General features: G+C 39.6%; 1 protein-coding gene across 1 annotated transcript in view; it reads right to left on the bottom strand.

Annotated features, from left to right (window-relative positions):
* lzts2a (leucine zipper, putative tumor suppressor 2a) overlaps positions 1-13,832 on the bottom strand; it is a 47,303-nt gene extending 33,471 nt beyond the window's left edge. Inside the window, exon 1 of the mRNA XM_042010986.1 lies at positions 13,566-13,832. The gene's annotated coding sequence lies outside the window, so the exon portion shown is untranslated. The remainder of the gene's footprint in view (positions 1-13,565) is intronic.
* Between the last annotated feature and the right edge of the window lie 260 nt (positions 13,833-14,092).

Genomic DNA, 14,092 nt, shown 5'->3' on the forward strand with positions numbered 1-14,092 from the left:
ATCCCAGATGTACCTCAGTAAACGTATCAGTGTGGATGAAAAATCCATGTTCTGCTGTATTCTAAATCAAAAACTTCTGATCCTTGTCATCAGCTGTCAGGATTCATCTAACCGTACTGCGATTGGACGAGTCTGCACTTGTTAGATCAGAGCATTGTGACAGGGATTAAAAGTTTCCAATTAGCTAAAACCGCAAAATTCCTGAATACCGCTTCACTTTTTCTCATGTATATAGCAAAGACAACTATTGCATCCTTGTGTAGTGTAGCCTACATGGTTTTTTTAATAGATTATATTTAAAATAGTCTTTACAACTGAACGAAGACCTAATGTGAAACTGAAAAAGAATCTGTAAATTTGATCTAGTTTACATTATCATCAAAAGATGAACAGATGTAGAACTAATAATGCTTTACTGCATTCACAGACAGACAGGATTCAGTTATGGAAATTGTTGCATGGACTCAGGAACATTTCCCACAAAGAAACAACAATTAGCAGAAAAAATTAAATGACAAAAAAAAAAAAAAAACTGACAAAACTTAGTAAATCAAGAATGGTGTTGCTTGTTTTTGCCCGTCTGATAGAAATCTGCCCTCTTGTGGAGCTAAACTTAACTAGAAAAAAATGACAAAATCCACCTTTAACAGTTTGATGTGGCATCTCACAAAGTCAAGTACAAACTCTCTGGGCATAAGTCATTTAAATGGACTGAGGTGAAGCAGAAAACATTTCTGTTGTCTGATAGATCAAAATTTCAAATGTATTTTGAAAATAATAAATGCCACCACTCTTAAGCCAAAAAGGACAATGGCTGTCTGGCTTGTAAGCAAATAGCTGAAAAGCCAGCATCCGTGAGAGTATGGGGGCACAGTAGTCCAGATGGTTTGGGTAACTTGGTTATCTGCAAAGGCCACATCGATGCTGAACAATCTGGACAGACATATGCTGCCTTCCAGACAAAGTAAACATGGACTTAAAAACAAATACACACAAAAAATAGTAAAACAATTTCTTTTTTCCAACATCTCAAATGTTATCTTTGAACTTATTTAGGTTAAATCCAGGATTCAAACATTTTTATTTTTTAATTTTCTTTTTTTTTTTGGAAATCAAATGAATGTGAATGTGTGCATTTGTCTGCAACGGTGAGTGTTCAGAATCAGCCAGAAGGGAAGCCCACAGACTGAGATGAGTGAACAAGCTTCTCCCCTCACCTGCACATAAGCCTGTAGCTGTACAAATGAGCGAACCAAAAAGGGAAACGTACAGATATGCAAATGTGATTGGAGAACAAAAACGAGCTTGAAGGACAAGTGGGACAGTACAACTAATTTATTTACAAAAAATTAAGAATTTGTGTGATTCTGTGTGTGTGTTTCAGACTGAACCATAGCTCTCTACAGTGTACCGTTTGTCTTAAAACAGTTTTTGCTCATTAAACTGAGTGACAGCCGTTTCCTCCATGTTTGTATTTACCTATTATTAATCTCATTACCTCTCTGACACACACAGTCACACGTGTTACTGTTATTTTTCTTTACCCTGTGTCTGTTGCAGAGGTCAGTGTTTCCATGTTTTCGTGACAGCCATACTTTAAGGGCACATATATGTTATGTGTTTCCATGTGCATATAAAGCTAACGTAGACTGACATGCGGACTGACATGGATGCTGAGCTGTGCTGCACTGGGCCAAGCGGTCTAACCCAACAGCAGGGATAAACTATAAATAGACTATCTCATCCACCCCCTACACTTCCCCATCTCCCTTTTTCCCTCCTGTTTCCTCCTTTCCTTTTGCTTCATCTGCACTTTATTTCCACAGCTGGGAATCAGTGTCTGCTTTGTTGTATAATTCTTTCAATTCCTGATGTTTGTCCCACTCTCCATCATCTCCCATCCTTGTGATCTCGACATTTTCAGCCTCCTTCTGTCTTCTGCTTCTTCCATTTTTTCATTTTGAAGATGGGGAGAAAAATCTTAAAAAATGAAATAACAAATAGGCCAACATCAATCTTCCTCTTCTCTTTTGAGATCAGAAGATTGTGAGTGGAGGGGGGGAAGGGGGAGATAGGCTAGTTAAGGAGTTAAGGGGGGGGGGGGGGGGGGGGGGGGGGGGGGGGGAATGGGGGAGGTAGAGTTATGTAAGTGAGGCTAATCCCCTCCCAGCCCTGCATAGCAAATGAGACAGGATGACACTGGCCTCATTTCATCTGTTCATCCCTGCATCTGCTGCTGCTACCCCTCCAAATCGCTCAGTCTTCACCTTAATCTATCTGTTTGATCTTTGACAGCAGACTAGAGCTATAATTTCAACTCTGCACACAAGCAGTTCTCCGTATGATAACAATAAGTGTAAGTCTGAGACAACGGTGATGAGCTGTTTTGGGTTCAGTTGCTACCAGAAAAAGTTCAACCCTGTTTATCCTACTTTACCCTCATATTAACAACCGATTTTTAAAAGCTCTTTTACGTAACACAAGCCGATGAGGGCAGAGGGTGAGTAAACAAAGTAATGTTTACTTTTTTTTTTAAACATTCTTGTGTAAAAAAAGAGATCCTCCACTAATAAAAAAACTAAAAATAGTCCAGATCCTTTCTAGCGCCAGATGCCAAACATTCATGTTTAGAGTCCCACTCCAACAAGTATTAAGCCTGTAAGAACTCACGGCCATATTTATATGTGTGTGTGTGTTTAGATATGACTCTATACCTTTTTCCTCACTGAGTGAACAAGGATCTTAAAAATATGCTTATCAGGGCCCAACCACACCCCTACCTGCTGGGAGATAATCCTGCCTGCTCTATCTCAGCTATTATGAAATGGTGAGGTCTAATATTGGGGTAATTTAGCTGCAGATGATTGAACTAGAGTGCAGTTATCAAGAACAGGAAGCCAAGTTATACAAGGTTGCATGCAAGCAGAAGTATCAGAATACTAATGTGTGGCCCAGCTGAAGTCACATTTACCAAGAAACTCTCTGCTTGAATACGAGAACTACATTCGAGGGAGTGGAAGAGACAAAAATAAACAAACAAACAAACAAACACTTATGGACATACTGGTTTGTATTCATTGCATCACATGGATAAATGGTTGAAATAGCAAAAAAAAAGTAGATCCTAATCTAAATGACAGACTTTACATCGACTTTCTCATTCCAAAAATGTTGGAGATTGCAGACAAATGGGGTATATGGGCAGCAAATTAGGCTTGTGGACGTGCCCCAGTCCCTGAAAGAAGAGCTAGCATGCTTGATATTCAATCAGAGCTCAATGGATCAGTGGATGTAGCAGGACAAAACCCAGAAAAGAAAAATTGTGTGATACTATAACAGACTCGAAATAGAGAAAACTTGGAGAGAATAGCTAATTGTTTTCAATAATCAGGTTGCTATTTGTATTGTGTCTAGTGAAGTTGTCGACTGTCTTCTTCACTAAACTTTTAACTTTTTTTATAGCTCACACTAGCCTATCATTCAGGTAAGACCTCTCATCCACATGAGTAGTAAAGCCCCATGCTGCAAGTGTCAAGATCAGTTCTGCAGGGTTTAAAACTTGATTTTTATTGGATGGAAATCAGCTGACTGACTTTTTACCAGATCATTAGATTGATGCTCTCACTTTCCATACCTCCAATAAATGTGGCAAGTGATGTCTTCCACCTCCCAGAATAAGTAGACAATCACTACTAAAACGTACAGAGTAAAATTTCACATATGGAGAAAGATACACAACTTACCCCAGTGACACCAGAATTAAAATTAAATCCCAAATTAAATTCTCCTTATGTCTCCACTTGAAGGGTACCTGCTCTTGAGTTTAAGAAGCTAATAAAAGAAACTTGTCCGAAATCCTAACAGAATACTTTAAATCTGGAAGGTCCCTAACAGCCCCCACTTCCCTCTCCAGATCCACTCTGACTTAACTTAATCTCAACAACCTGACCTTTCATCAATCCAGACATCCTAATCTGCAGAAGTATGCTTTGTTCATCAGGGTCAACATGACCAGCAGACTGTTCAATGCCAGGCCACGATCAATATTACAGAACATAATCGTCAAATGCATCCTCCTGAAAGGAAACATAACATTCAGCTAAAAAAGGAAACCAAGCTTGCAAAGTAGAGTGTCTTTAAAATCTCCTGAGTAAATGAACGCTTTACTCATAAGGATTGTTTAGTTTAATTAAAAAATGTGAACACATCTTTTAGCAAATATCAGTTATTTGAGCTGAACGTAGACAACGTTGGGGTCACAGAAGAGCATGAGCATCTCAAATTAAAACAAAACAAACATAAGCTAACATTAACCACACTTCTCTTACCTTCATGGTTGGAAAAGCAGGGCTATTGTTTGTTTTATTACTAGCTTTGTGTGACGCTTATTTTTTGTTTGCTGAACTCCGTTGTTGAATTTTCCTAAGGAAGATCTTTAAGACCAAACTGCCACATCAGCAGCCAGGAAGCATGAAGTTTAATACAAGGGTGACGTCATTCATGTTCACACAGATATTTATTTGCTGACATTTCAGAATTAAATGTTCCATTTACTGTGTTATTACTTGATGTCATGATGCACTGACACATGGTAGAGTATATTTTAGCCAAACTACTAAAGTGAGGGGTTCAGCCCACTGGGTTCAGCAAAGTCAAGAACTTGTTAGTTGTAAACAGTAATGGATCTTATTTAGAAAAAAAATCCTTAAGATTGCCTGTTAGTTTTGCTGTGTATGCTCCACGCCTGTTTGTGTTTAACTAGTTGCTTTACACCTGTGATCAGTTAGTCATCATTCACTTTAGTATTCAGACTCTAGTTTCTTCAGCTTGTTGCCAATCTTTGTGCTTTACGGTTGAGCTTTCCAGATATTTCCTCTCTGTTTTTGATTTTTGTGTTTGATCCTGCCCAATCCTGGTTTCTCCTCCAGTTGCTTCCTCCCTGTTTTTCTTTATTGCCTGATTCTTTTTACAGTTAAATTTGGATTTTGTCTCTTTTCTGTTGCTCTTTGGCCTTGTCTGCTTGTCAGTGTATGATCACTCTGGTAATTAACTTAAGTTTAGATTTAGCATGTGTAGCATAAATATACACAATGCAAAACATACTGTATTTTTATGTAATTATTTTAGAGAAGGCAGAAGCTTTGTTCCATGTCTGTTAACTCAGTCTTTTGGATTATTTCTGATCTGTTGGCCATCTGTAAGCTGTTTATTAATATTTTATAGGATGATTAGCTTATCACCCCTTTGTGGGATATGAGACTATCATTTATTAATCTAAAAGTTGTCTGCTGTGTTTTCATATGGACCCCCCCCCCCCCCCCCCCCCCCCCCCCCTCTGTAGGAAGGATGTTCCTGGCACAAACAATGCCCTTTAACCCCCCCACCACCACCTCTCCACTCATCCTGCTCAGACAGGACGCTCCACTAAACTTTGACCTACTTCTGTCTACCACAGTCTGTGCTCCGATGAGAAAGAGAAGGGGGGTGTCAAGCAGCTTCACGCTTTTCCAGCCTGTTATTCATATTATTAATATCAAAGGTTTACTTGGACAATACTTCTTTTGAATGTCAAAAATGGCAGAGTGGAGCTGAGGGAGGCTTGAGGACGCATACATATGAAAGAAAAAGCTGCTGGACTCTTTGTTACATACAGTGCATTTAAAATTCAGCTGGACACACACACACACACACACACACACACACACACACACACACACACACACACACACACACACACACACACTGTACGTCTCACGCTGAGGACTTGATTTCACTTTCCTGCTGATCAGCCGCAAGACAAAACCCTGTTTTTCTTCTTTCTGTCTAAGTCTCTCGTTTCCAAGAAATCTCATTTGGCAGATGGACACAATCCCCCAGAACCTATTCTCAGCAGGATCATGCAGAACAGACAAAGACACCGTGACACAAAGACACGCAACACCTTCAGCATTCAACTCTGATAGTCTGAGCCGACCTGAGCTGACACCAACTTTGGACACTGGTAATTAGTTTAAAATGTGCCAAAGGTTCCATAAGCAGGGGACAGATTTCAGGCTAGCAAAGAGATGTGGGCTGGCTTGGACAATGGGGATGGTGGGAGTTAAGTTACCAAGATCTGGGACGGCATCCCAGAGGTTCCCGGAAGAATTCTGGGAACCCAGCATGTGTGTATAAAAAAGGAGACTGGGCTCATGGATGATGTGGAGGGGACAGCTGTCACCAATTAAGAAGGAAGCATTGATCCCATGATTACACCAAATAGATACAGTCAGGAAAGATACACTAGGGTCATGATGCACACACATTACTCATGGTTAAAGCCTCAGAGCCAATCCTCCTCTCCATTTCTTTGAGACAAGCTGACCACAGTTTGCCCAAGCTTGTCAGCTGACGCAAGAGAAGGGGGGTGGAGTGAGGTGGTACGCATTCTGCAGAGAGGTCATCTGGCAGATGCATCCTCCAAGCCGGATTCAATCTGCCAAGCAAAATACACAAACAATAACACACACACACACACACACAGGAGAAGAAGAAGAAGAAGAAGGCTAAAAAAGATGCAGGAAATTTAATCGATGAGTCAAGTTCATGCCCAGACACCTGAGTGACAACAGATCTCTGCTTATGTTTTTATTTGAGAGGTCTCCCAATGTAATAACAGAAAAACTCAAGGGAGGCATCCAAGAGGCTCCTCTAAGACTCACGAAGAAATAACATCAAAACACCACCACACCAGAAGTTGATGAGCTTTTATATCAGATCAATAATTCATGTTTTGTTTCCCTCACTGGCCCAAAGCAAGTTCCCAATAGAGGGAAATCAGCTAGCAGCTTAATCAATGGATCTCACTTTTGTAAGGAAGCAAGGTTTTGTAAGTGATGTTAGAAGCTCAACCCTAACAGAAAAACAGCTCTGAGAATTCACCTACAAAACACTGTCTCTAGGCTCATGACTCTAAAGGCACCAGAATGAGTTTTCTCAGAAATAAAAGCTGCAACCAATAATAACATCTAATTGCTGCAGCAGCAGGTCATCACTTCTCAAATCATTCTTCTGCCACCAGGCAATGAGTCTCAATTCTGGAGCTAATACTTAAGTCATCCATCAATCTAGAGTGTATCAGTGTGTGGTCTGCTGTTTCAGCATTGGCCATTTTGGTTCTCATGCATCACCCTCTTGACAGAAGTGAAGTGACACTTTGTGACATATGAGGCCACTTTTCCTGCTCTTCAGACGAAGGCAGAGAGAAAGGCAGCTAAGTACCCGGATGGATGAAAACTGTTTCCAAGAATTATGATGATGGCTCTCCTACTTTCCACATGTGACAGATAATGCATTTCAAGTTGACATTTCTTTATTTTTTTTCTTTAGTGTAGCATAATGAAGAAATCTAATTGCAATTTTGCCAGACTCTAAGAGAAGTTCCTCTTCAATATCTTTTGGGTGTAGAGCAAACAGTTTGATTGGTCCACTAATGGATGTTTAGAGCACTTGGCAGACTTCATCACTTCTGGTTCTTATGCGATCTGTACCAGGCCTCTGCCCAATAATGTCCATTATACCCAGACATACTCCACTTTACATTGATTTAGTCTCTTCTTACAGTTCGAGAGTGCTTTCGGAGCCCATCTCTGCCTGGCATCTAAACTATCAGATTGCAACACCAATTTAATTGAACTGCAATTTACTTGTGCTCAAAAAAAAAAAACATTTTGATTCTCTGCTCATGCTTTAAAAGGTTCTGCAAGTCTATGATAAGAAACCAGCAGTGTGTAAGTTCATGAGGCATTTTATGGCTCCTTTTGGGTGTCTGCAGGAGGTAATGACAGGCTGAGACTGAGGGCTACTAAATGATAACAGGCCAAGAGTAGAAGTAGTCCATCCCTAAATCCTTTACCAGAGTGTAACATCATCATTTCTTGCCATGCACATGTACAATCTTAATGTTTCTCAGCTTACGCTCTGGCAACATGTGTTTCCTTTATTGGTCGCTTTATCTTTGCCCGAAAGACCTGGGTTTGACTTCAGAGTATGATAAAGTTGTCATTTTGCATTGCATGTCCCCAGTAAGCATGAATGTGTGATGAGCTGAGAGGTACAGCAGAATCTTTTACTGCACAAACTTTGACAGGACTCATGTATATAGTTTATAGAAACATAAAATGCCAATGCTTCACTCTTGTGGCTGACTTGTTATTCCACTTTGAGTAGCCACAGATGAAACAAAAAGGACAGATGTATTAGCAATCTGCTACAACCTTTTGACTATCGCTGTACAACAGATCAAATTTTAACTTTAAATACAATATAGTGATGACTCTAAATCGATAAAGCAACAATTACTCATCAATTTAAGGATTCAAGGATTCTTTATTGTCATTCCATACAAGTTAGACATGGGTGGGACGAAATTAGTTACCCCGATCCCCAATGTAGGCCCCCAGAAAATACACATAAAAATAAAAAAAATATATAAATATAGACTAATACACAATTGAAAACAACTGTTGGCTGATTATTGTTTAAGTAAATAAATTCAATGATTTCTTATTGTCCATTACTTGGTGCAGTCAGTTTCAAGTCCTCCCTGTCAGATGTTACTGTTTTAAACATGTCTCTGGAAATAAAAGTAAGCTGAACTCACTCTTTCAACCCAGAGTGCAGCTCTTTAAGTGAAAATTTAGTATATACACCAATGGTTTTGTGTTCAGTTCCTTTTTCAACAAGACAATTAATACCTGGGAGTACTGCAGAGTACTGCAGAGTACTCAGGAGTACGCAGGACCGGGGTGCTGTTTTCAATTGTGTTCAAGAGCTAGATGTTAGCAGGCGTTCACAGGTTTTTGCAGTCACGTCTGGTTTTAGACTTTTACATTAACCAAACAGAAAAAGTTGAACTAAAACACACTTCATTTCATTTTTTCTTTTCTTTTCATTTTTTTCTGAGGAAAAATGAAGAAGTATTTAAGGATTAAATGTTTGAATGATTTAGTTCACACTAGAGACTGGAAAGACCACTTCATGCTGCCCATGCCAGCTTCCCAATACAGCAGATGTGCTGCACTTCCATTATTTCTACTATTTTATCCTACAAGTTTTATTAACACATTACATTGCTTCTCATTTTAAAAACAGGAAACAACACATGGAACCAAATCATAGCAGCTAGATACAAACTGGGCTGAAGCACAGTTTCAGTATTTATTTCCAAAAATGTGCTAAGAAATATGGAATAGCCTACGGCGAGTATTTGTAGCTTTTTCGTACACACAGCGAGCCGACACAACTCCATGCACACATCTCTTTGTTTTTCTTGCATTTACTGAGTGGATGTGCTGAAGCACTAACACTCTGCACAGTCACAAATGCTTCAGCTATACATGCACATTTTGCAGGGGGGTTCATGTAGAACTCCATGAGCCTGGGCAGATGATGGAACTTACAATTTGCTGACATGCAGGCTTAATACTGTGAATCTCAGCTTCTGCTGCCTTAATTTGTCTGTTCCTTTTAAAAGGTACAGCAGCTTTGTAGGAGTATAATACTAAATCACTGAAGAACCTGTTAAACTCCCCTGATCTGACCTGACATCCTGCAGCTTGACGGATAAGCTCCCTTTGAGTCATGTGCATGACTCAAAAAATGTTGGTGACTTTAAGTGTTGTAGTAAGACATGAATCTGATTCAGTTTAATATTCTGATTTGATAAAATAAGTCACCTGCATCTGAATTAAGGTGCTTTAAAGTTGAGTTCACTTATGTAATGTGAAAAAGATCGACTAAAGGGAACATAAAAGTGTTAACAGTTTGATTTGTTGCTATCACATGTAGCGGTGGATTTTACTACAACATATAATGATAACCTAAAAGTTGACTAGATCTAAATTAAATGTGTAAACTACAGGAAAACCCTAAAGGAAAAAAAATTTACAGTGGTAGGAGCCTCCTAGGACGTTTTGAAATTCATAACTTAATTTTAGAGCAGAAGACTGCATAGGACCAGAAACCAGAATAGAGGACCAGACAGCAGGAATAATTTAAATATAAACTAAAAATAAAAATACAACACATATGCTGCTATTTACAACAATTCTGAGGCAAAGAAATCAATACTGAAAATTTTGTTCCTCGCTGACACATAAATTATTCAAACATAAAAAAAGCTTCAAACTCAAGGGATGAATCAGCGTTGTGTCTACGCAGAACTTGGCATATTTTAACAAAGTGTGCAATTAGTCCTAAAAAATTAATGAAACTGGACAAGTAGAGGACAAAAGAACAAAGCAGCATAAAAAACTGACTACAGCAGATTAACAGTATTTTAACGTGATGTCCCTAAAAAATAAATCCAGCAAACTCCTGAGATTTGTGTCTGGATTTCAATTCATCTATTATTTACTAAAGTCTCATCAGTAATACTCTTAAGCAAGGCTGTCTGACAGGAAGTCACTCTTAAAGGAAGATAACTAAGGGAAAAAATTTAGGTGTGCTAAATGACAAAATAATTACACAGAAATTAAGTGGCAACAGGACTTATGGAGTGATGAATTCCATTCTGAATCTGGACTTCAGCATAACTCATTTAGACACTGAAGAGAACAAAAGGCACCCAACATACAGAGAAGACTTCAAATGTAATTTAAGAAGTCTGAAGAACTATTCCTGAAAACTCCTTAAAGAAATAGCTTCTCTAAAAAATAGTATATGGTTCTGTGTCAAAGAATAAAGGTGCTTATACCGAATATTGATCTCCAGGCTTGTTAGATATGTGTAAATTCCATTTTTGCCTTTCGTGCTTCCATAAACCATATACTGGTGCGTGTTTCAATAAATTCCTACACCCTGTTTTCTGTTATTTTTTTTTTTAAACATGTACAAGACTGAGGGGTTGCTCCAATGTTGCAGAGCAATTCTGCATGTTAAAACTTTGAGAGCAACCATGTGTCAGACAGAGGAGATTTATGACTGGAAATATAATCTAAATCAGGAGATAAATGTCCTCTTCCACTCTGTATGTTTGTTCTACAGCAGGAACAGTTCAGGTTACTTTGCTTTTGTGAGGCTGGGGTAAAATCTCAGGAGGTAAAGTCCAGAAAACCCATTTACAAATTAACCACATTTGAATGCTTAATTTAAAACAACACCTGAGAACTCAGTTTCACTGTCAGCTTAGGGAGCATGTCAGCTTATGATGAGCCCACTATGAAACGCATGAATAATGACTAAGAAAACGAGCAACCATCTTCAGAATACCGCATTTATAGTAAAAGCCCGTATGCAATAGTAAATTTGGAGCAAAATATTATCATAAGTGACTTTGAAAATCCTTGAAAACTGCGTAAGAGCAAAGCCATTGGTGATGTTGCAACACTGACACCCAAGAATAGACCTTTGAAAGCAGGAAAATAAAGGTCACAGCAAACTCAGGCAGCTACTAATTACAGTCTCACACACACACAAGGGCAGTCTTTGTGTTTGTGCATGTGTGTGAGTGACTGACGGTTTGTATTTCCCCTCCTGTGTGTTCGCTCTTGTCTGGTTTTAATGTCCTGACAGTGAGAAACTGGAAATCTGCTAGTGGACACGTCACAGCTGAGGGGGCTGGCATGTAATATAAAACATTAAAATTAGGTTTGAGTGGATAAAGGTAAGGGAACGGTATAATTCCCTTAAAGTAATGAATCCAATGAGAAGTTTGCAGAGGACAAATTTGCCTGCAGGGATGTATAAACCAATAAAATGTTGCTTACATGCTGTTAATTGCACTTGGTTCTTTATATCATTATTATCATCCCTGCAGCAGATTAAATGACCATCCATTGTCACATTACCTCTTCAATCCCTACTAGATGGAGGCATTTTGCAAAATGAGCATCGCAGGTGTGTACAGATTGCTCTGTTACTATTAATATATTGTGGGTTATAATGTCTGCTTTGTCATGAGGGACTTTTCTTTCCTTGTTATGTAAGAGTGCATCAGATGTGCCCATATTATCAAATGAGCAAATTACACTGCAAAAGCTGTTGTAACATTTTGAGCAGAAGGTGCATCTTTAATGCTTTAAAGTGTCTCTAAGTTTAGGCAGATGTGCAGCAGCTGTGACTGTGTCTGTGTTTATACCAGGTATATATATGATGGGAGGCCAGGTTATCCTGCAGTAGGGGCAGATTTTCATCTTTGTGTTAAAAAAAAGGCTGAACAGTAGCAGTAAAATGTAAAAAAAAATTATAAAAGGACAACCATTTAGGAGTTCATGCTTTCAAAAGCACTCTGACCATAACTTTTGGTCATGTTCTCACTTAGCTGCCCCACATATCGCTCCCTCAGGGTTTCTCACCCTACAAGGGAGCCATGTTATAAAAATTGCTCACCATCACACCTATTTTTTTTTAAACTGTTAACCCTATCTGTCCAGTGTACATGGCCCACAAAGCTAGATTATCACCTCCTACTACCATCATCGCCCCCTGCTCCTCTCTTTGTCTGCATGAGATGTGCTGTGGTGACAGGATAAGATTATAAAGAAGTTTCTCTGAGAGCTGGCACAATGTTTAACACTTAGTTAACACACGCAGCTGTAATGCTACAAGTCTGAAGGGGATGGGGAATCTACGTGTAGAACAGTGACGAATGCGTAGCACTCATGCATGCATTGGCTACATGTGTAATGCCCCTGATGTTTGCATTCAGCTTATAGCTGCGACAACATGACATCCAAGTCATCAATCATCAGCAGAGAGGGAGTTCACCACAGATGAGAGTGAGAGAGAGAGAGAGAGAGAGAGAGAGAGAGAGAGAGAGAGAGAGAATCCCAGGCATGCTGCTCCTTCAGAGTTTATATCTTCTCCTGTGGGAATTATTTATGGTCCAATCAGACCCTGGCTGTTTCCAATTCAACTCAAAACCAATCCATAAATTTAAGGAGGCCTTGAGAGCATAAAACAAATAGCTCTGAGGTCTCTCCCTCTCTCTCTCATTGTGTGACCTTTCCTTCTCATCATATTCCTTCATCCGCTTCTTTCGCGTCTTTATCGTGCAACAAAATCAGCTCCAGATATCAAGAGATGAAACTGGCATAACAAAAGAAGTGTTTTCCAAAAGCAGCTTTGTGAGTGTGTGTGTGTGTATGTGCACCAGTTGCAGTTGGAATTCACTGAAAACAGCTGGATGGCAATAACAGAGCAACGCTTATTCTCTTTTACACACGCATATGCACAGCTCCTGAGGCAAAACAAGTGAATACAGTAGAAATAAAAACTGGGAAACTTGAAAAATGGTCAATAGTCAATGAATTCTGCATCAACACTCACGCACTTGGACTGGTCAGACAAATCAAAGTACCAAACAACCATGCAAACGCACTTAAACACAACACTATCAGTAAAGCAACTACCAAATTTAGACCACTATCAATAAAAATGTGTGTTTTTGTTAATCTCATGCAAACTGATACTTTGGGAACAAAAAAAATCGGCATAACGACTGAAGTCGCTCGGGATAAGGAAGCCGTAACAAGTTTACCTTCTTGTTTAAAAAAAAAGGGGGATCCGCCAATGCAACTACTCACCTCAGTCAAGATGTTATTTAGCGGCAATATTTCCTGCGGCAGTAAATGTATTCAGCGTGTATCCGGTCCGGTGGTCTTTACCGAACAGATACAACTTTTCTTCCAACAGCAACACAGCCGAGCCCCCTCTTTTTCTGTACTTCGTCCCGAACACCCGTCCAGTCTTCACTCGGTAGCCCTGACTATCTGCTGCTCATGCTGAGTGTGCTTGGTACCGACACCGTCATAGCCCGGTCTGCTGCGAGGCGAGGCGGGCGCACTCTGCGCTCCGGCTGGAGCTCTACTACTGGTCCAAAACAGAAAGGTTTAAGACCGAGGAAGGATGGGCAGGGGGCCCGACAAGGGGGGGCTGTAACTGTGATGTGACGTTATTACTCTGCTGCTCAGGACAACATATTCATCTCGTTATAAAAACAGAGGTCATATTGGTTTTACAACCTATAGTCATACAGTTTGTGAGTTTTTAGTCGGCTGTTTGTGATCCATGCACTTCACAATGTATCAAAATTGATTTACAACTGTTAACT

Source organism: Melanotaenia boesemani, chromosome 16 (genome assembly GCF_017639745.1).
Source record: "Melanotaenia boesemani isolate fMelBoe1 chromosome 16, fMelBoe1.pri, whole genome shotgun sequence".
Lineage (NCBI taxonomy): Eukaryota > Metazoa > Chordata > Actinopteri > Atheriniformes > Melanotaeniidae > Melanotaenia > Melanotaenia boesemani.